Source organism: Lathamus discolor, chromosome 3, assembly GCF_037157495.1.
Source record: "Lathamus discolor isolate bLatDis1 chromosome 3, bLatDis1.hap1, whole genome shotgun sequence".
Classification (NCBI taxonomy): Eukaryota; Metazoa; Chordata; class Aves; order Psittaciformes; family Psittacidae; genus Lathamus; species Lathamus discolor.
The window spans coordinates 8,004,762-8,031,946 of NC_088886.1; the positions used below are offsets into that span (position 1 = coordinate 8,004,762).

Sequence of the window (27,185 nt, forward strand, 5' to 3'; positions counted from 1 at the left end):
GCTACCACCAATAATAATAATGATAAGGGAAATAACAAGGGAAGAGAATACAATACCAACACCGAACGAGTTTGACCACCCCCCCCCAGAGTGCCCGTACCCTTCTGGGGTAATTCCCAGTTACGTCCCTGGGCATGACGTGCTGTGGTATGGAATGCCTCTTTGGCTAGCTTGGGTCAGGTGTCCTGTCCCTGCTTCCTCCCAGCCTCCCCTCGTCCCCGGCAGAGCATGAGACTCACAGAGTCCTTGGCCAGAATAAACATTACTTAACAACAACCAAAACCAACTGGTGTTATCAGCTCTCTGCCCAGGCTGGAAGTCGAAACACAGAGCATGCACCAGCTACTAAGGAGAAAAACTGACTGCTACTGCTAAACCCAGGACAGGTTTCATTGGTTCTGTAACAACTGCAGTTTATGTGAACTGTTCTGGGCCACAAAAGCTCCAAACCAGAACCACAGGTTTAATTCTTTTGTGCCTATGTCACCTGGACAACAAAAAGAAAAGCTTAAGTACTCCAAGTTTTACATTTGTTCTCATACATTAATACAAGTCTACAAGTTCTCCCAAGCTGAACTTCAACCGCTGTTACAAGTGCATTCTTCCCAAACTAAAAATAGGCAACATATAAGTATTATGCAGTCCTCCCTCTGCCATGTTCTCAGAAGCTTCTTTTGCTATTAACAAGCTTTAGATTAGACATTTTCAGTAACAGTTACATTAACATGGTATTTATTTTACTTGCTTTTAAAGCAAACTTTTTTGGACACAAATACCAGTTTTGAACAGGAGGCACTATTAGGACAGTATTGGCCAGTAGCCATAAATCTATTTTTATAGGGAGACAATTTCTTGCAATAGGCCTATTTTAACCATAGTTCTTAAACAGCAGAAAAAATTCAACTTATTGCTGCATTCTGAAAATAACCTTGGTGCATTGGAGATACAACGGCATCGATTCCACCGTCTGAAAAATGCAGAAGTAGATGTTTCAGAGGACACTGCTGCAAAACAAGAGTGCAGGGGTGCGTGCAGCTGCGCTGCAGGAACCGCCGATGCAGCACACATCACCTCCAACCAACTTCCCTTTGCCAAACCCCTGCTTGCTCATCACAGATGCAGGGAAGACACAGGTCTTTGTTGTCTGGGACAGAGCAACCACCTTTGTGCATGCCCTTACAGAGAGCATGGGCTGCTGCTGGCATCACCGGGTACTTCTAGCAGCAGGAACACAGCTGTGTTCCCCTCTCCTGTTCCCTTTTTGCCTCCTCTGGCAACGGTCTAGTGCAGCGTTCAGTGTTCAACTGACACCAGCACCTGGCAAAGCCCAGATACGGGGCTTAACACTTGCAAACTGCACTTGTAAGACCTGATAAAGCCATTCTGCTTTCCACTTGCCACGCTGCTTAGCAGCAAAAGACAAGACTGCCCCTGGAAGGCCAAGAGAAAGCGGCCTCTCACCAGCCAGCACCAGGAGCGCCAAGCAGCAAAAGGCCTTGCTTATGAGAAATGCCAGTCAAAACCACCAGCCTGCCTGGCAGTTCTTTTCACATACTGCCCACCGCTTGCTGTCGGGTACAATTCAGTCTTCTCTTAATTTAGCTACACCAGGATTTCCCCCTCTGATTTCCTAACAGAACTCTGAGGAATTATGAGGTTCAAAAGACAAAACGCCAGCGGTGCTGTAAGGTTGATTAATTTCCTGACTACGCCAAACTGTATCTCACAGAATCACAATTTCTTCTAGATCAGCTGCATTTTAATGGCTGAAATTATCTAAAGTATCCTCTAATCTTCATTTGGATAGGGAAAAGTACCAGCTGAAGCTAGAGATGACCTGCCAGTATAACTAACTATTCTTAAAGTGGCTCTGCAACCTTTGGTGCCAGCAAAATAAAGCACTTTTGCCTCTGCCAAATGCTGCAGAACCTCTGCACTGAACGTGTCAGCTCAAGGCAGAGCCTGGTCCTGGTTTTAAGTTTCAAGAACTTAACACTACGAACTGTCAGTAACTTTTAACTCCAAGGCTTTGCTATACTACTTTGGACAGATTATTAAATCAATAGTAAAGATGTTACTGCTAACTCCTTACAGAGGCATAAAGAACACTTAGGATCTGGAGAGAGATGCACCCTCCTTCCAGTCTTAGGAAATACAAGAGGAGTAGCAGAACTGTATGTGCACGGCCCAGGTTGATGCTAGTACTGGCAGATGAAGGGGAGTCTACTGTATTTCATACAGATCCCCTTGTCAAATCCATGACTGCAAGTGATAATGCAGAAATACAAGGAAAGGGGAAAACAGGAGGAGGAAAAAAAGATCCAAGAAACTCTCAAAATGTCTGAAAGTAGAAGAGACAGCTGTCAGTGAATGCCTACAGCAGAGCAACAGCAGTGATCATCTCAGCAGAAATCTTACAGAAAAAGAAGACTATGGTTAAGTAGGAACCTGTTGTGAGTTAAACCCATCGCTGTTGGACAACTCTGAAGTGAGAAATCAGTTGTGCTCTCCCTCCAATGACTGCTTCAGTTATGTTTTGGACAGTGAATTAACACAACTTGCTAGCCTGTAATAGGCCAAACCAAAATGAATCCCTGTTCTAGTCTTTCACAGGCGGTTGCCGCAAGCAACCACCAAGGGACAATGTACTTGGGGAACCCATTTCTGCATTACTGCAGTGCCCCTCTCCTGGGGGTCTCACATTCCCTGTGGTGACCTGCAGAAGAGGGGCAGGATGGACCCCCCAGACCTCCCTCCCAGGCCAAACACACAAATGCTTTCCCGACCACCAGCGCTGTATGGAAACATTCCTCCTTTTGGCGTCCCATCTCGGGTTCCCTCCCCGCAGAGCCACCAACCCGCGCTACATGTCCAACATAACCAATTACAGCGGGAATTTATAGTTGCCAGCTGTGGGCTTCTAGAATTTCACAGCGTGGACAAGAATCTCTTGTCAGATGAGTAACTCCGGGTGAAAAAACGGTGCTTTCACCATGACGTCCTCATGGTTGTGAATATAATATACTGCAGTTGGTGTGGCTGCCAAGCTGGTGTGGAAAATGCATAAGTTGTACTCCTGCAAGTCAAAGAGAGTGACCACTCACTAGGGGTGATCGGGTGCGCTCCTTCAGCACGCTGTCTGGTGGCACTTATACTCTCGCCTCCCAGTTGCTATTAAAAGCCTGCCCAAACTGAGCCAGCAGTCCCCTGGATGCAAACACACCAGTAAAACTGGGGAACACAGCTCTGCATGCTGCAGAGACTCAAATTATAGGGTACCCGGTCAACAACCTTTTGAAACCAGTCCTTTCCCCTTCAAAAAGGTGTGTTTATACCCGTATGATTCTAAGCATATTTTAAACTATTTATTCACAGAGAAGATGAGAAACCAGATTTCTCTGAGTTTGTTGAGCTGACTTTCATTATCCCCAGAGGGGTCAAAGTAAGAGATGGAGCAGAAAGTGTTCAAGGCCAGGTTGGATGGGGCTTGGAGCAGCCTGCTCTAGTGTGAGATGTCCCTGCCTGTGGCAGGGGGTTGGAACTGGATGAGCCCTAAGGTCTCTTCCAACCCAAACCATTCTGTGATTCCCTCACCCGTACCCTGCTCACCAGCCACCAGCCACACTGGGCACCCCCAGCATGCACCCAGGCTGCCTGCTCGCAGCCACCACTGCAATAGCACCCCGGCGGCTGCATCCTCTGGTGTCTCCACCACCAAATCTCTGGACCATTTTTGGAAGTTAGGCTCATGGGACAGTAATTTCAAGCCTCTTGCAGGACAGAGTGCAGCCCTGCCTACGCGGGTTTATCACCCCTCTGCTAATCTTTCACAGTTTATAATGGCTGCTGTTATCAACCCACATTAAGGCAAGGTCCCGCTCACTCCAGCATGGATGTTCAAGGGTAACAACATGAGGATTTGAGACTTCAGCAAACTTACATTTGTAGAGTCCCCTGACGTGTGTGTATATATATATATATATATATATATATATATATATATACACACACATATACATACACACAAGATTGTATTACCCAAGTAATTATTACCTTACTCCAAAGACAAGCATGAATTTATTGCTCTCACTTCTCCCTTATCTCCCTTGGAAAATGCTTTTGCAGACAAAATTAGGAAATACTGAACTTGCAGCCAAAGTCCATGTTATTTATCACTTGATAAAGATGTCAGGCATTTCAAACCAAGATGAAATTTCATGTTAACTCCATTCCTCAATGCAAAAAGGCCAAAACACAGAATCAGAACCACGTATCAGTGTCAGGCAATGAAGTAAAAATCACTTTCTGGCACTTAATTTGCTTTAATCAATTATTCTTTTACCCCCATGTGAATTTGGTAATGATGAAACATCTGGAGATACACATTTTTCTTGTTCACGAAGTAGGTGGTGTCAGCACAAGATTCCTTGGCTTTCTGTGCACAGAAATCATTGGTCCCTAATGTTTATTCAGCCCTTAAATAACAGCATTAATTTAAACTCAAGGACTAGGGCAGGGTTTGTGTCTCCACCTCGCCCTGGCCCCTCATCCTTTGGGGGGAAAACAAGAGGGGAAAAAAAAATCATAGAGGGCATCTGGAGGTTGCATTTTTCACTTGCAGTGAAAATAAACATTTTCACACAGGCTTAAAAGGCCCAGGCACTGTTTCTGCGTGCAGATTCCCAAGCACGCTTTGGGTTCTCACCTTTTTAAGGAGGTTTCATCAAGCACGATTTTTAGTTGGAAGTTTTCTCCTCAATGCAACTTACAGCAGTGTAAGTAACCAAGGCAGACCTGCCTTTCTCTTGTTCTACAGCATTTTCATGCTGGTTTTGCAAGTGCAATGAATTTGCAATGCTCTGAAAACAGGTCACTGGTAGATCAGAAACTCCTAATCTCTGGATAAAGATTATTTTAAGATCCCTCTCTGCCACATATGAGCAGTACGTTATCAGGGCTTTTGTTTGTTTGTTGTTGCTAATAATTGCACCAACATGCATAAATTATCCTTTCAGGAAGGCCAAAGGTGAGATGAATAATTCATAACATCTAATGGTTCCAGAGGTTAAAGCTTCACTGCTGTCCCGGAGATCCTGCCTACAGCCACCTCCTTTCCACTGCCAACTGCTCTGCTCAGTTTCCATCTCCGAATTTTCCTCCCCATCTAATCCAATGCTCTCCGTGTCTCTCACCCTGGGATATTTATTTGCATTTTAACACCAGATCAACAGCATCTCTGTTAAATTCAGTCTGACAAAGAGACAAACGTCTTCCTAGCTATGTGAAAGAGACTTGGGATAAACATAGTTTAGATACCAGTACCAAGCGCTTACGCTCCTTGCGGTTGCTGCCTAATTAGTTAATGCAAATGGAACAGTTTCATTTGAATTTCCCCAGCCATTCCCACAGCTCTTTTTTTGAGATCCCTTCACTATGCAAATGTCTTTCTTGCAAGTGCTGTCTGAAAGCAGCTGCGCTGGTTCACATACAGCTGCATCAGAGCCACAGAGCTTACTGCTCACCAGCCCTCAAACATGCATCTGAAGAGTGGCCTGGCCTTTCCATTAATTACCCTGACAGCCATGCAACATCCTGCCTATTACAGTGCTTATCCTCACTATACACACCTTCCTGCCTTGCTGCTTCCCAGTTTTCTCACCTCTGAGGTGAGATGTTAGCAGGAAGCCGAAATAACTGATCTAGGCACGAACAACCTCAGTTTATAGACGTAAAGTCAGGAGGTGAGAAAAAAATTGTGCTTTTGGGGGCTTTTTTTTTTTTTTTGCCAAACCCCCGCTGAATGTCATGAGATTTTCTCTTTAGCTACTTTATTACTCATAAGGAACTCGCTGGGATGACGGTCCAGGGGCCTTTTCTATGAATGCCATCCTGATCTGGGTGAAAAGACTCAAACTCCATCTGTATGTGAATACACATTCTGAAATAATATCCTCCCCCAAGACGTATTAATGTAAAACCACTCGCCATTATAACGTGCATTATATGGCAACTACAGCTTACTTTAATAACTCGTAGACTATTACAAGCAGCCTGCCAACTATAAAAACCTTTTTCTGCCATACAGAACAGTTCATTTATAAAGCTGAATAGCAGTTGCTATAAAACATCAGGTAATGAAATTGTTACCCGGTCTTTTATATTCCTGCTTCCAGGTAGCCAGTCAGTGTAAATATCAGCAGCAGCTGAACACTGCAGCTGATAAATTCTTCTGAAAGAAATACACCCTCCTCTCACCTCTGCCATTTGGAGGAGACACCTGGGACAGAACCAGTCCAGACACACACATGCGTGCACAAGAGAAGCCATTCTGGCAAAGGCTGGAGCCAGAAGTGTGGGCTTTTCTAGCAGACACTGAACAGCAATATAGTCAGAAAAGAGATTAAACATTAATACTGCATTAAGCAAAATTATAACCGATCCTTTATCAAATTTCCAAGCATGCCAAAGACCGATTCTCTTTATCTGTGTAAGAAGTGTGAAGATCCAAGCAGTTCTCTCCCCAGAAAATAACAATACATTCCAAGACAGATTCACTGCACAGCTGTGCTAAATACATGCTCATCTTTGAGATACAGTTCAAGTCCCTGTATTTCCCAGGAGTGCCACATTCCTCCCTAAGGAGACTAATCACACAATTTAAATTCTGAATGTATATTTGATTCATCCAGAATGTTAAGGCCAACAAATTTATATTTCATTTTTTAAGGTTTATGAAGGGATTGTTCTGCAGGTACTGCTTGCCAGAGACAGCTTGCTTTAACTGTTCGTGACCATTTTAAGTAAAATCACTTTATTTTTACTTCCTTTTGTTTGATATATTCCTTGACACATTTCACAGCACGGAAGGACCAAAAAAAACCCAAATCCGCAACATCCAAAATCACAATTACCATTTAAATATTAAATAGAGAACTTTCATGCAGAAATAAACCTGTGCTTTAGCATCTTCCTGGCCCGTAGCCAATAGGAGAGCAACACTTCAAGCCCTAGCAAGGGCCCCCTGCACCTCGGACAGAGTCACGTTCATACCATACACACATGAACACATTGTAGATATGGTCAGTAATTAAAATGAGACTAAGGAAACAGTCTGCAAAGGAGCAGAGGAACCTGCAGGATCTGCAGGGCACTTCTCCAGCGGCAGCACCTGGTTTGAGTCACGTATCAGATGGGGTTTGGTGAAAGCCACAGTGGTTCTGCAGTGCGTAGCCTCTTTTAACTTCTTGCTAAAATGGTAAAATTGCCCTCTGGACTTTCCACAATTACTGAAGTTACTGAGAAATAAATATATCTGGAGATGGAAAAGACAAGGAACCATGAAAGAGAGCGAGTCCTGGCTGCTGCCTCTGAAAATGTCACCCATTCCCTGAGCTTAGCTTTGCTACCGACACTAGAGCTGGGACAGACAGAGAAGTACACACTAGACACATTCTGTCTGCTGCTCTCCTAGACAGCAACAAGGGTTATTAGAGAAAGGGACTCCTTCAAGCTTCTTACCCATGCTGTCATAACAAATCAAAAAGGCTACCAACACAAATAGGTGACAGTGCCCTTTGCAACTTGGCCAGTGCAAACCCAGCCTTACCTAGGAGACGGAAATCACCTCACCTGCTCTGAAACTTGATTAACCATCAATGCAAACCTAAATAGAAAAGATTAGCAAGAAGGAGATGTAGGGGAAAAGCAGTAATTAAGAAGCAGTAATTAATCCCTGGAAGCACAATCTCTCCTGACACAACCAGACAGATTTTACATTTCCAGGCTGCACAGCTGGTTTCTCTGACTCCAGGGCCATATCCTTGGGTATGGTTCCACCAACTGAATTCTTGTACACAAGCTTTGTGTCAGTTTTAGCTGCCCTTGTTCCTTTCTCCAGTGATCCCATCAAATACCAGGATGTGAATTCCTTCAGGAGAGTGGATAACAGACACCAACAAATCCCTGACATCAAACTGCTCACCAGAGAGCTGACTCCATCCCTCCAAACAGCTCCACAGACAGCTCCACTTACAGCATCAGGCCACAACTCCTGAGAGATAACAAAGTCCTCTTATTACAGCTCCTAGCATGTTTATTTTAATACGCTGGGGGGAGGGGGGTTGTACAGGGAGGGAAAAGATCCAATAACAATCTACAAACCCTCCTGCTTTTCAAGTTGCTGCAGTGAGCAAAGCCAGGGAAGAACACTTGCACCTGTACATTAAATTAAGGGCACTCAGGCACAAAACGCAGCCTCCTGAGACGTGCACGACCAGGGACTACAAAGCAAAGCAGCTGGGTAAGGAGAACATCTAGCAGAAGGGCCAGCAGTTTTTACTGCAGCTGGTGGCAGAAGGAGAGCACGTGTATGTGGATCATCCTACCCCATTAGCAAACCACAACGTCTGCATTATTGGGGCATGTTCTCTCCTACTTACGCCAAGTGGTTATCTTTGCAGAAACCCCTTCTTATGCCTGGCAAGCCCAGACAGTCATTACAGTGCTATGGCTATGTTAAACACAGCACTTATGGTTCAAGCAAGGCAGTTGCTGGAGAACTAAGGAGCAGATTTAACAACAAATAAAAACCTAAAGTTTTGGGAAGAAAATGGTCCTGTAGCAGAAGCAGCTCAAACAGATCTCTCAGACAGTCTCTGCTGAAAGGTGTGGAGTGAACCTACTCTGTCCCATTCACTTACTGCTGTGGAGCTGCTGGCTAGCAGGAAGTGAAAAAAGAACACCCCAAACAAACCCAGTTAACAGGTTTTTCACTCAAGCTCAAGAGAGGGGGAAGCACTCTGGAGCTACCACAAAGAAGGTGACAGAACACAAACAGCCAACACAGAAATAGGGGAATCGTTCACACTCCCTTCAGACACATATTTACTTTCTGGAAAGAGCAAACATCAATCAGTGCAGCTGGTTTATAGTGTAAACCAAAGGGACAGCAGCTAAAAATGCTAGTATTGATCATCCTGGGTAAACACATGAAGCCTGCATGCAGCCCGGTCCCATATGCAGTGCAGCAAACAGGGCTGCTCACAGCCTGCCCAGCTCCTCCCTGTGAGATTTGTCCCAGACACCGTCCCCCATCCACAGCCACCCAAACCACTCACTTGGAGGCTTTGACTCACCACAGGGTACAGCAGAAAAAAAAAGCCCTTAAGCTCACACATGCTTCTGCCTCCTGAGACATGAGCTTGGCCCAAGTCTACCATCCTATAGCACCCAAAGCACTGCATCACTCAGACAAGTCCATGCGAGTCCCTTACACAAAGGGCTTGCCACTGGTTACTGAATGGGTGGGCACCCAACCAAGAGTACAGGCACAGAGGTGACTTCAGGTGGGTGATTTAACACCCTAACAGCACACATTATGCCCTGAATTGCTTACTGAGCCCACAGACTCAACATAGCCAAGCTTAGTGCACACACAGCTCCTGCTTACCTCTTGGTGCCACTGCAGGGAATTTAGGGATTAGGGTGCAGCTGACTCCAGCTGGTGTAAAGCAGCACTGCCCCTGGATCATGGGTCCTGCTGCCACTTCCCTTCCACTGGGACCAAGGACATTGCTCCAACTGACTCTTCACCTCATGATAAGCAATAGGCCATTACCATCAACTCTGCGATTGCTGCAGCTACTGGGTAAATTAGGAACAGGCAGCCAAGAGGAAAATGGGAGGAGTGCCCCTGTCAGGACTTAAGCCAGTTGACTCCAAATACTTGAAACAGCAGAAGTGCTAAAATGTATCTTCTGGCAAGAATTAGGTCAGCTTGACAGCAATTCTAAGAACAAAACAGCACCTTCCAAGTACTTCAGGAACAAGGTAGCAAAAATACAGGAATTGGCCCTAATTAGCCAGGACAGGCTGGGGACAAAGGGCCAAAGCAGGGAGTAAACGTGGAAATGCACCTAAGCCAAAGACACGAGCAACCTATGAGGGAAGGACTCATGAAGTATAAATACAGGCTGTACTTCCATATGTAAATAGAAGATGTGTACATGTATATTTAAATGTGCTAGTTTGAGCTAATAACAACAACATAGTAGCATACAGCAGGTCCAGAGGAGGGCCACAAAAAATGATCACAGGGATGGAGCACGTCTCCTATGAGGGAAGGCTGAGAGAGCTGGGGTTGCTCAGCATGGAGGAGACAAGCCTCAGGGGAGACCTTATTGCAGCCTTTCAGTACTTAAAATGGGCTTGAAAGAAAGATGGGGAGAGACTTTTTAGCAGGGCAAGCGGTGACAGTTTTAAACTAAAAGAGGGGATATTCAGGCTGAATGTGAGGAAGAAAATCCTGGCACAGGCTGCCCAGAGAGGTGGTGGATGCACCATCCCTGGAGACATTCAGGGCCAGGCTGGATGTAGTTCTGGGCAACCTGATCTAGTTGAAGGTGTCCCTGATGGCTGCAGAGGTGTTGGATTATATGAGTTTTGTAGGTCTCTTCCAACACAAACCGTTCGATGATTATATTCTATGATTATCAGGGGGTTGGAACTAGATGATCTTCAGGTCCTTTCCAACCCTAACTATTCTATGGTTCTAATTCTATGTACAACTAGGAATGTATTTTAGAAGTACAGTGTGAGTAGGCTATCAGAGGATCAGTGAAATCAAGTGACAAATTATCTCATCTCAAGGCTCACTGTATGGTGTTCCCTCGACCTTATTGTGCAACGACATGGCAAGCATCCTCCTTGGGCAAAGAAAGCTATCCAGAGCGCCATTTAACAGTCCTGCCTAAAGTAAGTTTCACCACACATTCAAACCCATCGTAACAAATTCAAGTCCTCACATATCAATTTCCTAAAACAGGACTTAAATAGACACAACAGCTGCAGCTGGAAGGAGAACATCACCCATGGACAGTCATTCGGGAGGTGTCAATTTAGCTTCAGACAAGAGGCAACACATAATGAAAATCAACAGCAGGCAGATCAACAGCAGCTATCTTAGATCATCTACCCCTCATGTACTACCCTACGTGATGACAGAAAATACTTGTCTGTAGCCATCCAGTAAGCAAGGACCAAAAAAAGAAGTTCAAAAGAGGACATAGTAGTTCTTTTTATAGAGATACAGTCTGCTGCCCAACCAAAAAGACACAGAAGAGGCAACACAGGAGAGGGCTTCTCCAGACCTTGACAGGGGCCTTTCCAGTGATGAGGGAGCAGGTAAAGAATAGCTGATGATTCAAAGCACCACAGCCAGGGTGGGAGAGCAAGAGACTGCCCCCAGCAAGGTAAGCCAAGCACAAACCTAACGAAGAATTTTCCAGCAGGCTTTGCAGCAAACAGGGACTCAGCAGAGTGGGACTCGCACAGCGCAAACCTCTGCCAAATCATAGAGAAAGCAGAGGAAACAGACTGCTCTACTGAGGATAAATGACTTGGAGGAGAAAAGTGGTAACAGTCCATGTCCTACTGCACAAAGGCTTCAAAAGTAGGCAGGACTGGTGATGAGCAAGGAACCCTGAAGCAGAGAGACTGCTGGTGTGGGACACCTGCTTTGAGACCATGTTAGCAGGGTTTGTTTCAAATCTCAGGAATGTGTGCTATACTTCACTTGATCATAACTTTGTACTCAATTTGGAAGATTTTAATTGCCTTTTTAATGAAGCCATGCTCAATTACTAGTGCTTGCTCAAGCAGGAAGCTGCCACACCTTGGCAGTTTGATGGTGCACTCAGATACACAGGCCTTTTTATTATTTTCCTAGCAGGGAATTTCTAACACAGAGTGGGTGCCCCCAAGACGCAGGTATGTGACTGACACCTCAGCCCTGGCAGTGCAGCAGGAGACTGGGCTGTTCCTCAGTGGCAGCCAGGAGGCTTCCTGAGGCCAGTTAAAGGATATAATCAATGTTGCATTGTGCAACAGTATAGCCACAGCTTTTTTAAGAACATTACTATGAGGGGGGAGAGGCACTGGAACAGGTTGCCCAAGAAGTGGTAAATGCTCCATCTCTGGCAGTGTTCAAGGTCAGGCTGGACAGAGCCTTCAGTGACATGGTCTAGTGTGAAGCATCCCTGCCCACGATGGGCAAGTTGGAACTGGATGATCTTAAGGTCCTTTCCAACCCAAACCATTCTATGATTCTGCATTAGCCTGCCAGAAAGCCATAGGTAGATGAAGCCTCACGTATACTAGGGCACATTAAATGCAGTATGACTCCCTGTGTGCAGCTCTCCTGAGTGTCACCCACAGTGGAATGCCAGCTTGGCCAGGACATCCCAGCCATGCACCCAGCCTATGGCTCCTCCCTTACACCAGATCCTGGACAATCAATGGAGGGATTTCTGCTATTTTTTCCACCACTTGAAGCTGGATATGGGGTTTGAATCAGCACCCTGAACTGCTGGGCTGCACACAAGAGGTTTTCAGCACAGCCCAGGGTGCTGCATCATGGAGACACAGTCACCTCTCCCAGGCACATACTTGCTGCAATCTCCTCCTTTGGCACGATGAACGCACACCAAAAAATGCAATCTGGCCATTTGTTTAGCATCACTTGATAATAACATTCATAATTTCAACTCTGAGCTAATGAGCAGCAGATGTAAACAGCCAGAGGCTCCGATTCAGGCTGTTGGCTCATCTCAGCCTGTCATTTATTAATCTTTGAGGAATGTCTCGGGCATTAAACAATTATTACTAAATCTGTTGGTTTGGGTTTTGTTGGGTTTTTTTAAAGCAGTGCTCTACCTAAAAAGGAACAACTGCATGAACATGAAGGCACACAAAAACTTGACGAAGCTCCCCTTTTCGATGCAGTATTAGCAGTGAACACAAGGGCAATGTTTCTATTTTTTCCAGCAAAGTCTTGTCCTCACAAGCAGTGACTCTGCGTTTTTAGCTCGCAGGGCACAAATCCAAGTGTGATCTCATGCAACTGTCAAACCTCTTCTAACAGAAAAAAAGCCTGTGCCAAGAACAGGTAGAAAAATCCTAACTAGATCTCTCAGGAGTTGGTTATACCAGCAGAATATTTCCAGAATGTATTTTCCCCCACTTATTTTAAAGTTTCCAATAAATGGGGACAGTTCAGTGAGCATCTGGCTCTTTCTTTAATCTGCTACAAGAAAACACATGCTCATTTTACCGCTATGTTTGAAACACACAGCCAGTTGCTGGTGCAACCAAGACAAGCCACAAACATTCAGCTCCCACAGATGAATAAGGTACCACATCCATCACTAAATATAAGCAAGCACTTGTCTGAACACCATTTCAGTCTTTTGTTGGGTTTTTTTTAAACACTTATCTTTGGATCTTGCCTGTGCTGGTTTTACACCAAAAATACTCATGTTCTGTTCAGCACAGGTGCTTTCAGAGTAGGTGGTTTGAAGGGGGGAGTGAAGCAGATCCAGGGCTCTGCAAAGTCAAGGAGGGCGAAGAAGAGCACAGAGCCTAGCCCTTCCTCTGTAGCTATTGCATCTCCCGTCTCACCTTGTTCAGACCCGATGAGATAAAGAAAAACCTCTACTTCATCAGACCATCCCCCTGATTATATCTACTCTAATGGAAAGTGGCAAGAGCTTTGCACTGAAACTGGCTTTCTGAAGGAAAACTTGAGGTCTCTACAATGGGTTCATCCTCCTGACTGCACACATCATATAGTAAGATCTACAAATATCCCCACTACTAATCCCAGTAACACAGTAAGGATTCCAAACACTACCAGGGCTGCAGCACTTGAGCACCAATTAAGTACTTGCCTGAATTAAGGCTCAGGCTGCTACAAAATCTCAGAAGAACAGAAAACTGTTTGAGAGCAGGGACATGAAAACAGAGAGGTCATTTTTCTGAATATGGACTGACCGGTTGGAAAACAAAGCCCCATTTCTCCCCAACACACTTGTAGGAGAGCAGCTGCGAAGCCCAGAGATCTCCAGCCTTAGCTCATCCATAAGCAACGAGACATCTTTCATGTTTTGTTAAGTACCCCAGAAACGCTCAACACCTAACAGTGGCAGAGAGGATGCAGTTTTAGGGCTGGGGTTGAGAAGAACACATGGAAATACAAAGGTTATCAGCACAAATTTAGAAGTGCCAACTTCCCAAAAGCATTACCTGTGACTTTCAAATACTCTGATTGAGACACATGGGTACAAGGCAACAGCTCAGACACTGCATTGACGTGTAAGTGTACCATAGGTGAGGTGCTACTTTTGATACCCCTCAGTCAGAACTGAAAGCCTGATGTCATTAATATTATTCTACTGATCCTCTTTCAGGCATTACAAGGACATAAAGACGTACTTTTCTACTTATCACATTCTGCATTAATGTTTAGGGTGGAATAACCATATCTTGCTACAACCCACACTATCGCTAAAATAAGTTTTGCCAGTTTATACACACACACAAACTACAGTCGCAGTAAAACACCGTAAAAGAATAACACTGAGCTTTGAGGCAGCAGATCTGGAAGTATTCAGTGTGTCATCGTGTCCAAAAATAATTAACAATACACACAGCCACAGGTAAACAGCTGGGAGTTTCTTAGGTTTAATTTATGACATTTAGTCTAGAACACACCTTAGGAGTCATTAGGGTTTAACTACAGACGTAACTGCAATAACTAGATAGGCTCAAAGGGAAGAGAAGAAGCAGCTTCTTGCTTGCATTTCAACCCCCACTTAGAAATATCATCGTGCAATTACTAGAGAAGTATTTTAGTTATCTTTCTAGACTTTTCACCTCACTGTGCAGTCCCCAAAAGGACAGCTCTCAAATGCATTTCTGAGAGGTATGGGTGCAGCAGAGTAGCCTGGGAAGTAGATGGCATTTAGTGACACTCCTCAAAGTCCAAGGACCTGCAGAAGTAAAACTCACTTTGCCTCCTTACAGACTGGTGTAGTTAAGTGAAGGTGGGGAAGGTGCTTCCCTGGGGACACTAAAAGATTTGCTGAGTAATCTCTGAATCAAATAGCCATGGTAACAAGACAAGAGAGTCTGAATTCCTGTCTTTATTTGGGATACCTCCTTTCCTACAGAGGGGTTTCCACTGCAGTAAAGACACAAACAGAAATTACTGCAAACATTTCTTTAGTTCTTTAATTTGTTGGTTTGAATCAGATAGTAGAAGCAGAAATAAACCATCGTTTTCTGAGATGGGCAGTTCTAGATGTGTCCTTGGGGGCAGAAAAGGGCTGGGCATACCTTTCTCCATGGTCTTCAGTAAAAATGAGTCCCATGTTCGTCAAATGAAATCTGCTGAAAGCCATACAGCAAGTATCCTACGGAGCAATTTCAGACTGGCAGGTCAGGTTAAAGCAGCGCTGTACAGAAATCAGCCTTGAAATAACTTACAGGCATGATCCTGATTTATTTTTATCACTTTAGGAAATGCTGCATTCCTGGTAAGGTCTTCAGCATGTTATGGAATAGTTCACCCCAACGAGAGAAGGTAATGGCTAGCAGAGCATGAAAAGGTACTTGCCCCTTGGACTTCTGAACTGCATGTTCTGCAGATTTAAAGTATTGCCTTTGACTCCCATTATCAGTCACCATGACAAAATTCACTGCAAGATGTTCAACAAACAGTCAGTGATCCCTCAATCACATAAAATATGCCCTCCTTTAATATTCTTTCTATTTTTTGTTGTTTTGTTTTAGTTTCACTGACTATGGGCGAGACAGATTTTGTTTTTCAGGAAAACCAAGTTGTTTGAATATCACATCCACTAACAAACAAAATAAAAATAGAAGCATTAGCCTAGAAAAGAAAACAAAGGCTGAAAGGGATACAGGACTGATGGCTAAATATATCAGGGAAGTAAACATCAGAGAAGCAACTAAAGATCTGGCTGGTATAACAGGGGCACGTTTGCCATAAATATCTAGAGCTGTGAAATAGCTTCTTGAGCCTTAGTTCTCAGTTCATCAAAAGAGGTTCCCTGGAGGAGTTGTAAGGGAAAAACTTGACCAGCACTTTGCTAAATCATACATTTTGTGCAGAAAATAACTTCACTGAGCACATGCGTAGCTATCCACACATCTCTTTGTTCACAGACACCAGGAAACAGTCCAATTCACACGCTTGTTAATATGCAATTTCCAACACTGTGCCGAACAGGGCTGTTACCCAAATTAATATCATCTACGAGGCAGCGTACCAACTAGCAATAATGCTTGTCGTATTTAACACGAAGCTAATTCACATATGGACCATAACACTCAGTAAATCTGAGCCTCGTTTTGCTGACGCCATTATAAATGTCTGCAGACACTGTTACATCCACATTTACAATTTAAAACACTAACATAAAATTTAAAACACTAACATAAGGAAACTTTAAAAGCAAAAGAACCTCTTTTCAGATAAAATCATTCTTTCTGGATAAAATGATTTTCCATTAGCAATTCTGGTTTGATCTCTGCTGGGCTTTCAATAGCGCACTGGTGGAAGAAACCTATGGCAGAAGCACAAAGGTTCTTGGCCAAACTGTGTTTCCTGCAGCAAAATCTACAGGTAGAAGCAGCAGTGAAGGCGGAGATGAAAATAAAGGACCTTTAAAAAGCTTATCCTACTGACGGTATGCTAGCTGGAAGTTTTGGCACATTCTGAAGTCTCCAGCTTTATAAACCCATTTGTGTTGCTTGAGTAGCACCAGGCAGCTGAACCACTGCTAGAGGATTTGGCCTGTGGCAAGCAAAATGCAAGGTCATCAGTGAGCAAGCGTATGTGGGATTATTGCACTCCATGTTGATATACAGGCACCTTATTGCTGGAACACGGTAACCATTATGCATCGAGGCCTTAAAAATGTGTCTTACTTCAGCTGGACGTGTTACTTAAAGTCTTTTTAAAGGAGGAAGGGCAATAGCTATTGGTCTAATTTAAATAGCTATGTTCTGTCCAGCTGAAGCACATTACTGTATTCAAACTGAAACCTGGCCAGCCTATCTTGTAAAATAAACCAAGGAAACATTAGCAACTGCAAGCAAGCTCATTCAGAAAACAATTTCTACAGCTTTGCAGTGCCACACAGCCCCAACAATGTGCTGGGCCACTTGCTCACCGGTGACTGACAAGGAAGGGTGTCCCTCCCTATCCAGCAGCCCCACCTCCTGTGGCTTTTGGGGGCTTTTTGTAGGTCTCCAAGCCAAAAATTAAGCCTGGCACAACCTGGTTTATGAGATGCAAAAAAAGATGTAAAGATTGTTTTTACTGCTCATGTTCACCATTACTAGTTCTGAATCCAGAAAACTAAATAGAAAGGTACTGAGCAAGTGGGTAAAAGTTATGTAAATGTATGGCATTACCACAGAAATTACAGGTGCTGGTAATGCTGCATAAGCAGGCACGTGAAGAAGTGGTAAAACTTGCTTCCCAAATTCATTTCTTGAAACAGGGTTTTGTCCCTCAATTTGCTTTAAAGAAGACTGGCTTCAATAGGAAACTAATGGCCTCTCCTGAGGGATGCCAGATTAGAATAAGGAGTCACAACATATAAAACAGGACAGTCAAATCGAGGTGTCCAGCTTAGTTTCTGCTCTTGCATTTGCATATTGTATAATTTCTTAATTCTAGACATTAAAGACAACGGAGAAGTTGTTTTATTAAAAGCCACATACACTGTCAGTCCTCACATACATATGCACAAAGGTAATCAAACTCCTAACAGCAGTGACAAAGCTTGCCAAGTTATGTTCAGACTTTGGAAACTATCCATAGAGTCATAACTGGAAGGCTTGTGTGAGGAAAGAGGCAGAGCAGCACCCCACAATGCAGATGAATGACATTACTGTAGTCAGTTGTGTCCCAAGAGATGCCACAGTCTGCTGTGCAACTTGAACAGGCTGTGAAAGTCTTCATCCAGTCCTGTACTTAACCAAATATACTCATGAACTGTTAGATAACACCAATGAAGCCTCTTTAAAAAAGAAGAGAATAGAGAGGAAAAGCACCCAAGCATCTTTAAAGGTGGTTGTGGCAGACATCTATATTCTTTTGTTCTGTTTTGTTGGGGTTTTGTTTTATTTTTTAAAAAGAGAGATCACAAACAGAATTAAGGCTTTGTCTACATCAGAGATTTGCTCTGAAGCAACAAAATCCCTCCAACTGAAATCGCCATCCCACTGAGGTTCAAAATAGCACTTTAACACTGCATCTCATGAACAGACCATTCCCAATGCATTCACTACCCAAAGCAGTATCAGATATTCAACTGCAAAACAGAGCATGCATGGACTAAGTCCAAGTAGATCCTCAACTGCAATATGGAGAAGTCAAAAATGCTTTAGTATTTGGTGGTGATAGCACACATCTTACACCTGACACTTTCAGACCTTCCCTGAGATGTCACAAAATAAAACGCAATATATAGATGGCAGAGCGCAGATAAGTTTTTCACCACCAGGAAGTCATTTTGGTTCACTAATCTGACAGGAGGAAAGTAACAGCAAGAGCACCCATTTCAAACACTTGAAGAGTATAAGCTGACTCACTGAGGGATGAGATAAGCACCAAAGCCACCATGTCACAACTGCAGAGCACACGGCTGCAAGTGGAAAGCAGGAGGGAAAAGCAAAGCAATCCTTTTTGGCAGCAGCAGATGGTTAGATCAGACCTCCTTGAGCCAGAAACATGGAAACACACACCACTGATCACAAGGCACGCCACATTTTTGCCTGGTTTCAGCTTGTGGTCTGCTGCAGAGATAGCCCCTGAGCCTCTCCTTTGGCCTTGGCTGCATTCACTCCCGAGCAGCGTCTGTCAAAGCCATTATTTTTAAGCGCTGGAGCAGCATCCTGCCCCAAATCAAGTTAAGCAAACACAGATGATAGTTTTGCCATGTGCCAGAGATGTGCACACCCCAACACAGGGGCACCAGTGGGTTCCACTGGCACCCATCCCCAGTACGGTAATGACCTCGGGAGTGGAGTCACTCCCGCGCAGCAGCACTTTCTTTAGGGACACAGAAAGTACTCTTCTCTCCCCAGAAAGGCTGCTGAAACACGAACAGCTTAAGCTGCCGATGCACTGACTCAGATAAACTCCCCTGTATTTACAAAAATTGCCTTACACTAACAAAGGGACAGACAAATTTCCCGCAACCTACAGTACTCTTCACCATTTGACTTGTTACCCTGAGATGGAAACACTTGTCTGATCCCTCAACACCACCAGCCTGTTTGGTAGCATCTGCTACGTAGTTGTTACTACCATTTTCCCAGTTTTTGCTTTCCAATAAAAATACCACTGTGCCAGCAGCACTGCTTGAAGGAATCTCCATCTGCGCGATCCAGCCAGAGCAAAGAACACACTGACCCCAGGATATCACGTCCAGAGTCCGCTGCAGAAACTCCTGCCAGCACAAAGGCATGATCCAATTCACTCTTTAACCAAGAAGTAATTGGTCATTACTCAGCCACAGCACATCCAGGAGACACAGAGACATGAAGTTCTGCATGTTGCAACTGGGAGCTTGGAAGTCTGGCCTTCACCATGCTGGAATCCAGCTGGTGGCATACCTGCAAGATGGATTTAATAGATAAAAAAAAAAAAGACAAAGGATTAACACGCCCTCCTTTCCTACTTCAGCCTAAAACTATAGTTCTTTTCTCCTCAGTTTATCAGCTGAGAGTAGGTGGCAGCTACATGAAGACACTTCAGGAGAAGCTATATATAGGGGGAAGTGAACTTCTCTCCAGGAAGCTCTAGATCTAGGTCATCTTGCTTCTTCTGGGAAGTATGAAAAAACAGGTTACTCATTGAACAAGAATATGGTTTGCAGAGGAAAACAAAGATTACTTGAAGCATGACATTTTGTGTGAATAGCATTTTTAAAAATAAAACTAGTTAGTCATTAAACACTACCTCCAAATGCCTTGACTCCAACTATTGTAAATCAAGAAACCCAGTGTATTCACAAAAAGAATGAGCACTCTTTGGTAAACTTACTCTTGGTAGTTCAGCCACACAGCAAAACAAATAAAACTCCAATTCTTTGAAATTCCATAGAGTTTGCCTAAATTCAAACATCGAGTAAAATCCCTCCTTCCACCTCATTTTTGGTTCTTACAGATGACTGGCTGGAAGGATTATATACAACCCAGCAGAGTTCCAGGCGAGTCATCATATGAATCCACTCTGATGGATTAACTACCACGTTACCACTTCCAGTTGAGGGTGGAGTGGGAGAGCAATCAAGTATTTCACTCAGGTTTGGGTCAAAGGCCACCATCTAACTCAACCCAGGGTACCCGGCCATCATAACCACTGCAGCATCACATGGATGCCATTAGCTAAAAAGGTGTGCCTCTATCAGGGCAGGCAGAGGACTCCTCTTAGGTAGGGACAGACCTCAGAGTAATACTACCTATGCAGCGCTTCTTACTAGTTTCCGATTTGCAGAACCCCCAAAATTGTCAAGTAGAGGTGTGAACCTGTGTTGTCAGTTAAGTGACTACAGGGATTTTATCAGCTCTCATGAGCACTGCAAAAATTGCCCATAGAGCCCCAGAGACCCAGGAACTAAGAGGTGAAAAAAGCACTAACCTAGAAAACAATTGACAGTTAAATTGAGTATTTTTGCCTGAATTTTAGAAGTAATACTGTTTCCTTCCAAGAAGGGCAATATACTTTCAAGTATGACACTCTCCACTAGACAATTCACAACTGCCTCAAGGTCTCCAAGTATACAGATTCAATATTACAGAACTCTGTGACACTACAGCAATGACTTGGTCATATCTCATAAGCTAAACTGAAGATAAATGGATGCAGCTGCAATACAAATCATAATACCTAAACAGAAAATAACCAAGGGAAATCCCCAAACATCAGAAACTGGCAACAGCAATTAAGCAAGTACTATTACAGAGCATAAAGTCTTCTGGTGTTAAAATATTAATTTCAGTGTCTTAACTAAACCTGAATTTAGAGCATTAGTTTGCTGATGTGAGCCTTTTATATAGTTTCCACTGAATACAGTAGTTAACTGCTTTCTGTTAAGCAACCGTACAGACCAAACCAGTTTAGCAGTTTGGTACTTCTGCATTCAGGCAATGCTTGCACCTGGGCTCAAAACCTGAGACAATTAACTTCTCTTTCTGAATTTTAAATACTATTACTTTATTCAGGCAAAATAAATACTGGTCTCAAACTACACTGCAAAATTATGCTATGTTTGGACCACAGATTTCGACAACCATATTAATAAAATGCTGTGATAAACATTCAGTGCACAGAACAAACTCTGTATCTGGGTTTAATTACAGTGATGAATGAAAGTCAGACATGGGCATCATCCCAGAGTAGTCATGCATTATACTGTCCCATAGATACTGAAATAATAGAATCTGATGTACTTTGATCTCTTAGATAAGTCTCCCACAGCTCTGAAACAGAAAGGGCAAGAGCACCCAGCCTCATCCAATTCTGCAATGTTTGCACACTGACTCATAAGAGATTTGTATCCCCCACTACCAAGATGCATCTTAGGGGAATAAATTAAGTCAGATAAATATTACTCCATTTCCTTCTGGCTAGAGCTTGTATACAAATCATCAGGAGAGCTATGCAGAGTGTTAGTGGTGAGGACTACAGGGAAACCTTACAGTCTCTACAGAACTACTGTCCAAGTATATATAGCTATATTACAGATATATTTCTGGGTTATAGTCTAGTCTGTCTTTTTTAAGCAGTTTTGCCCTGACAAAGATTAGAAACTGGCAGTATCTGGTAAATTTAATCGTTTTAATCATGGCTGCAGGATAGCATATTCCTTGCTTTTGTCCAAACCAGCACTAACTGAATGATTTTTGCTTACAACTGGATATTCACACAGCTTCATTAAATTTTATTAGTCATAAACCAGGCGTTTCCTTGATGCTTCTGGGACCTTTCTCAGCAGTCCAAACTCTAATGGCACATGGACTAGCTATAATCCCATGCACTGGAAAAGTCAGCATCGTCAGCCAGCTGAGATATGTCTTTGAGGATGAGGCTGTGCCTTATTCATCTTCAAAGGCATTTTGGCCTTGGAGTTCAGTGAACTACAAAGAAGGACTGCTTCTGAGTGATGTCTCTAGAAATGCTCTGAGTAGGGAAAAAGCAGATGAGAGGACACAGAGGACTCTCCAGTGTCCAAAAAACATGATCAAGGGAAGCAGGTTCAGTATTGCAGGGATAATAGTCTGCACATTCATCACTGCATGCTGGGGCTAAGGGAAGAACTGAATTTCCTGAGTCACAGTTTCTCTTATTCCTCCAACAGTTTCAGTCCTCCCCCGGGCACCTCAGGTCTACATCATCCTTAAACCAGCAGCTAAGAACAGAGGCAGGATGAGAACACACAAAAATCAGTCCAGCCTTTGATACAATGCTATGCATGCACACACGTGTGTGAAGCATTCTGGTGGATCAGCAGAAATGCCCGATGCAATAAACCAGCTGGTTGTGATTTGGCTGACGCAACTGCGGTTGGAAGGACGGTTCTTTTATCTCCTCCTCCAGTTGCTGCCCGCATCTGCTGTTTGTCCGTGTCACTGCGCGTGGATCGTGGCCCAGCCGCTTTTATGCCACCGGCATTCTGACTTTCTTCTTCACTGATGAGAAACAGAGCGGCTGGCAGATTCCTGTGGAGGACTGGTAAATAAAACAACCGCTCTGTAGAACCGTTTGGCCTCTTGGAAATTGTTTCATTAGTTCATAGGAAAGTCATGGTTGATTTGCTTTAGTCCATTCCACAGATCATTATCTCTTCAAAACATGAAACTACTTTGTTCTCCGTGGTTCAGAAACTGAAGTCCAGATGTATGGCCAGCAACAGCTGCACATCCCAGAAATGAGCCAGTGGTATGTACGGGAAGTAAAAGAGCTTCCTAAACACATGGTGGTCCTAGATTTTTAGGGAGGGAGGTATTGCTTGTTTGGGTTGGCTTGCCTGAAAGAACACACAATCTCCCAGAATAATGAAGATTCATCATCCTGATTAAGCAAGATTTCTTATTACCATCTCCACAGCCTCTTCATTCCTACTAACTGAGCATCTGGAACATCGGCTGCCAAATAAGTGCTGAACTGTAAGATTCCAAAACAGATTTTAGGAGACTTATCTACTGCCTTAAACAGATCTCCTGATAAAGCTCCCTCTTTACATCAGCAGGTTTGTTGCAAACTCCCACAGAGGTTCATTTTGTAATGGAGGAATATTATTTTATCACAATCAAATTACCATGGAACACTTTACAAACATGAATTAAATTATCAAGCATGCCTGCACTAAAGATAAACTTTATTACTCTTTTACTCCTCATATTACAGTGAAGAAACTGAAGCACAGACCAGTGATCTGCAAAAAGTTGCAAACTGAAGAGTGAACTATGACTGACAATAGCTTAAGCTAGGGTGGCTAGAGTGATTTTTTTCATGGATTTTGTTTAGTTTAGTTTTGGGAGTGGGAGGTTTTTTTGGTTGAAGTCCACAGTGCAGTTTTACCCAGCAAGAAGCTACACATGACTCTAGCTCTGCTGGGAAAGGTCACTACTGCAGCTGCCCCCTCAAGAGGCTGGCAGGACAACAAGAAAGATAGCATCTTCTACAAAAGTATATCCTACCTTCAGGAAGCAGGACACATCTTCACTTTAGAAACCTTTACAATGTCAGGGCAAATATCTCTCATAGACTAAATCAGGAGTGAAGCTTGCTTTGCCTTTTGAAGTCAGAGAACGGTAACTCTTCAGCTTTTTCCCCTGAAGAGGTTTTATTCTAACTCAGCCATGACATCCCTAAAAACCTGCTCATTTTGTAATTCTTTGGTCTCTTAGGAACTGTTTCATTAACTCATAGAAATGTCATGGCTGATCTGCTTTAGTCTATTCCACAGACCATTACCTCTTCAAAATATAAATACGTTTCTCTCTGTGTGCCCATGGGGAGGCAATAACAAGGACAAGCACAAAGACTGGAAGACAAGTCTGTCACTTGCAAGTGGTGTTATTTTTAGGTTCTTGACCTTACATTCGGGGACCAGTTTGACTACAACCATTACCAGAGTCCGCAGAAGTGCTCATTAAACCAAGCTTCTTTTCTTTGCTGATGTGATGAACAGGGACACAGGAAAACAGGGACGGACTTTGAGTAGCATCTTGATTCAACTGGCAACATTTCTTGCCAAAATCCATGTGAAACAGCAAGCAGTACCGAAGCACAAATGCTATTATAAACATTCTCTTCTTTATTCCTCTTGGAATAAAAGTCTCCAGGCCAGAATGGTTAGGAACAGAGCTTTACCAACTGCCAACTCAACAACAGACAGTCTAGAAACTGCTCTAATTTTCATAATAGAAAGATTATAACAGAGAACTCAAACATCAGCATACACTTCCCATTTCCCGCTTTGACCAACCGCAGTCAAAAATCTATTTTAAGCAGGCAAAGAATTATAATATTCATTAAAACCTGTTTATGAATGAGTATTTTCAAGACTAAAGTTGTCTAACTCTGGTATCATCTGATACCTTTTATTTTCAGGTTTGCCTTCCTTCCTCTCTTCTCCCCTTGCCCTCCCCAGGCACCAATCAGCCAGCCTGGCAGGTTATGCTGAAACCAGCATGCATTAAGGCAGGAAATACAGGTGCACAGTTTTCTCTAACTGTTATCAAGAAAGGAAGTCAGACTTAGCACCCTCAGGAAGCTTTTCACATAGCACTGACTACCAGAAATACAGTTCTCCAGACAACTTGCAAAGTTCTTCAGACATGGAAGGAGTAAGAAGTGTCATGGCATATTGTTTACAAGCCAAATAATCTTGAATGCTGTCACAATGAAGTTCATTGTATTATGTATATTTCATTACTGTCTGAATAAAGGAACTGTATATCCCTATACAGATGTTAATAAATTATTGCTTTGCATATACAAGTAATTTATCAGAACTGCACCATAAGACATGGGGGACTTACAGACTTTCTGAATGCAGCCATCTAAATTGTATCATACCTGTTTATCAGGAATTACATTATCATTTAGTGCTTTATCTTTCCACAGTGAGAGATATTATTCCAGAATTCCGCTCAAGCACTTGTTCATTTCTGAGAAGGAGTTACATAAGTTAGCTTAAGCAATCTTATTCTTGAAAATACGTAAACAAAAAACGTCACTGTCTCACTCTACCATTTCTTATCCATGCAGAAAACTCAACATCAGCTCCTCCATCACTCTCTCTTCTCACTGAAGCTGATCTCCACCTAGGGCACTGCTGCCAGAAGGCACCAGCCAGCAACACACCAACAGAGACACACACTTGTCTGAAGCTCTTTGAAGTTTCCACCAGACTGATGAATTGTGGACTGGAGCAGTACTTCAGTTTACATCCACAAATGTAACTGTAATTTATGCACATCATCACCAAGATGTGGAGAACAAGAAGAGAAAAGAGCAAGAGCTGCCTAGGCAATTTTTAGATAGACTCGTTTCTCTTAAATTAAAGTAAACTTACTCGTTGGTTTGCTTTTGTTCATGGATAGCTCTCTGTATGTAATGTTTTCCCACTGCAGCTTTCCTCTTCTTATGCTGTTCCAACATATAGCAACAGTTCTGGTTCTAGCTTTGCACAGCCACTCAACGTTAAATTATAACATGTTATACTACCGTAGTCTTCCTTCTTGTACAATACGTGCAATAACAGATCATAAATCATTTCATCTGCGGCACAAGAGAATTTTGTATGGATGTTTCTATAAATGGGTGCAACTCCTATATCAGAATTAATTTGGTTTGCAATTTTTAATGATACTAATTACCATGCCTTTGAAAAGACAGCATCAGAACACTGATGTAATAGATTATTTGATTCATGATGAGCATAATAAAAGGGTTTTTTCCTCTGTTGAGCGAAATACATCCAACACATGCATCCCCAGGGGCACACTGCACACAGAAACGCAGCAGACTATTTCAAGAAAATTTTCTGACTGTTCAAACTGGGGATTCTTCAGTGTCTTGGACAGGCCCAGGACCGTGCTCAGGCTGAGAGAACCCCAGAGTGTGACTCAGTAGGGACCAGCGCACCGCCATCACAGGCTGCCATGCCACCTCCCTGAATTGGGAATGGCTGGAACAAAGCACGACAAGACAGACAGATGGGGATGAGGATACAATGAGTACAGGTTACACTCAGTTAACAGAGGAAGCCCTTGGAGGCTATTGCAGCAACCTCAGTTTAGGAGAGGCCATGAGACATCCTAAAACGTGCTTTCAAAACCTGCGGTCCCCAACAGCTTCTGGAACATTACGGGAGCATGACACTGGGTTAAGCTCATGTCTGTGGTATCTCTTCTCATTTTGTGCCTACAGTCTCATCAAAGGAATATCCAGATCAAAAGGGTTTAAATTAATCCCCTCACAAAAAAAATCCACTAGATCCACGGAAACATTTTATCTGCATGTGTAAGACAGCACAGGGTGCTACTGAGCACTGGAGCACACTTTGGATCTCTTCAGGTAAAGAGGTAAAGTATTTTCTTAGCCTATCTGCACATCAACATATTAAACATGCTTTTATGAGTTCAGTACCAATACCAAGAACATGCACTTAATGTCTCACACTTTTAGCTTATTAATTTAGCAAGTGGTATACATCTTTTTCAGAAGACTGCAGTGTAGTCTGTCCACAACAGCACCTTGTAGAAACTTAGGGTGAAAAGATGTAAAGTGTTCTGTACTTAACTGAAATCCAAAGTCTCATAAACTGGCAAACTATTTCCTGCAACTATTACAGAACTATTTAAGAACAGAAATAGGAAACAAGGACTAAGAAAAGGGGCACATCTGTTCTGCAAAATAAAGTCTAAGAAGTACTACTAGAAGTAAGATAAACTGGAAAAAAACAGTGAACTTTTATGAAAAAACAGCAGAAGGCATATTGCCAACAGATGGCAAAGAAGTCATACACAGAAAAAGAAAACAAACTTGAAAGCAAACTCAATTTTGAGGGCTTGAGAAAAAACAAAACCAAGGCTAACTCTTTCTTCATCACAGATTCACTGGTTAAAAATGGAGTTGCATGTGCTTAGCACTTAAAAAAACAGTTGTAATTTCTGGGTTCTAAAATGGAGGCATCCAAAATAAGCATCTGCCTATGAAAATGCTGGTCTGCTTTTGAAATCGCTTCCTTTCTCCCCACCACATAAACACACTTTCTTTTTCTTTGGTGTGTTTTAAT

General features: G+C 43.1%; 1 protein-coding gene across 1 annotated transcript in view; it reads right to left on the minus strand.

The window, feature by feature from the left end:
• Window positions 1–27,185, minus strand: part of RNF11 (ring finger protein 11) — a 34,932-nt gene that overhangs the window by 3,815 nt on the left and 3,932 nt on the right. The gene's annotated exons all lie outside the window — the stretch shown is intronic.